This window comes from Primulina huaijiensis, chromosome 5, assembly GCF_012295235.1.
Source record: "Primulina huaijiensis isolate GDHJ02 chromosome 5, ASM1229523v2, whole genome shotgun sequence".
NCBI lineage: Eukaryota > Viridiplantae > Streptophyta > Magnoliopsida > Lamiales > Gesneriaceae > Primulina > Primulina huaijiensis.
The window spans coordinates 1898653-1901300 of NC_133310.1; positions in this window are offsets into that span (position 1 = coordinate 1898653).

A 2648-nucleotide genomic window follows, 5' to 3' on the forward strand; every position below is an offset into this window, starting at 1 on the left:
CATATATATATATATAATACATATATACTATACAAATAAGGCAAATGAACGCTGAACTGGGCTCCACATAGAAGAAGGTGGCATGTCTTGGATCCTAAACGTTATAGTGCATTTAAGTTGGCAATGACTTTGCTTGGATGACACTGTTTGGTGTGATCGTTATACAAACAAAATAACTTGATCGGGATATTGATATATTTGTTGAAAATTAATATTTGAATATTGAATATTGAATGTTGAATATTTGAATGTTGAAAATTAGGTAAAATTAGGTGTTGAATATTGAAATTTGTGTGTGATGATGAAGATAATGATGTAATTTATTTTTGGATTATTTGTAAAGATTTTCTATAAATAGATCTCTCATTTGTGAAGAAAATCACAATTGAATTGAGAGAAAAATATTATAAAGTGTGTAGTGTGATAATTTTGAGAGTTTGAGATTTTTACTTTTTACCGTAAATTTTTACTTTTTCACAACACGTTATCAGTACGAAGCTCTAAAAGTCCTCCATATTTTTCCAAGCTCCAAAACATAAGAAAAAGGTAACAAAAGTAATAATATTTATTTTATTGTTTATATATTTAATATATAATATAATGTTATTATAAATAATAAAAATAAATTTTTCAAAAAACTTGTTATAAATCCTGGGAGGATGTTAAGACAACATCCCACACTACCGGTAAGGGATGCGACAAGTATAAAATTCTATAAGGTTTTTAAACAAAATATCTTATGACACCTCATTATAATATTGTGATATGATATANAGACAACATCCCACACTACCGATAAGGGATACGACAAGTATAAAAGCCTATAAGATTTTTAAACAAAATATCTTATGATATTTCATTATAATATTGTGATATGATATACATAATTATTTAAAACATTACTAATATTATATACACCATATTATTATCATAAAATTATACAAATACATACATTTATTTTCTTGTACACCAACGGTCATAAACGGTAACAAAACGGCTAGTTTTTGCCCTATAAATATGATCTCACAAACATATTCAATCACTCCACTTTTCTCTTCTTCTCTAAAATTTTTCTTCATCAAATTTTTGAAGAAAAAAGAAGATGACTTTCAAAAAGTTATTTTTAATTATTTTGGTTATAATACTCACGAATCTTGTACTTATCGAAGAATATTCTCCTCGTGTGTTTTCTTTCTTTTTACGAATGCTTGTATTTGTTGTTTATCCATTACTTTGTATTGTAATATTCATTAACTAATAAAATGCATCGTAATTTTTTTTAGTACCACCATGTCAAACTTGGCAAAGCTCGAATTCATTGCTCTTGATATTACGGGAAAAAATTATATGCCATGGACTCTCGATGTAGAAATGCATCTTGAGTCATTAGGTCTAAATGAGACCATAAAAGAAAATGGCATATGCACATCACAAGAAAAGGCAAGAGCCATGATATTTTTGCGTCGACATCTCGACGAGGGGATTAAAATGTGAATATCTGATTGAAAAAGATCCAATAGCTCTGTGGAAAGGATTAAAAGAAAGATTTGAACATATAAGGGAAGTTATACATCCGACCTCCCGTGATGAATGAAATATGTTGAGATTCCAAGATTTTAAGAAAGTAAGTGATTACAATTCGGCGATGTATCGAATAATCTCGCAATTAAAATTTTGTGGACATGAAGTTACAGAATCAGAAATGCTTGAAAAAACATTTTCCACGTTTCACGCATCAAATATAACTCTACAGCAACAATATAGAGTGCGTGGATTTGCGAGATATTCTGAACTCATCGCCTGTCTTCTTGTGGCGGAAAAGAATAATGAGCTTTTAATGAGAAATCATCAGGCACGACCCACCGGCATTTCCTAAAGTAAATGTCGTAAGCAAAAATGAATTTAAACCTGGAAACCAAAATCAAAGTTATAAACAAGATTTTGGTCGAGGACAATATCGAGGTCGTGGTCGTGGACGTGGACGTGGAAGTGGTCGTATTCGTGGACGCGGCTGTGATTTTGAAAATAATCGAGATAGTTATTTCTATAACTCATCTCAAAAGAGCGTCTCAAACCATCCACCAAAAAGACATCAAGAGAATATGAGTGTTAATAAGAATCATTCAAAAAGATTTGAAAGTTCTTGTTTCAGATGTGGTACTCCAGGACATTGGTCCCGTATTTGTCGAGTCCCTGAGCACCTTTGTAAACTTTATAAAGAATCAATAAAGGAGAAAGAAAAGGAGACCAACTTTACTGAACACAGTGAACCTTTGAGTGGTTCAACTCATTTTGATGCTGGAGATTTTCTGATTGATTTCTCAGATAATGATCAATTTGCTGGTGGAATAAATATGTAAAATATTTTATTTTTTCATGTACTCGTATGATAATGTTTTATAGTGTGTTATATTGTATTGTATTTTATTGTCAGTAATTTTATTTTATTGCATATTTTTTTGAAGTTCAAATATGGAAAATGCTATGAACCAAGCTGAAGTTTGCATACCTGATAGTGGTACAACGCACACTATCCTCCGAGATAAAAGATATTTCTTGGAACTAAAACCAACAAAAACAATGGTGAATACAATATCAGGTCCTGTAGACTTGATTAAAGGATGTGGTAAAGCACAATTTTTGTTACC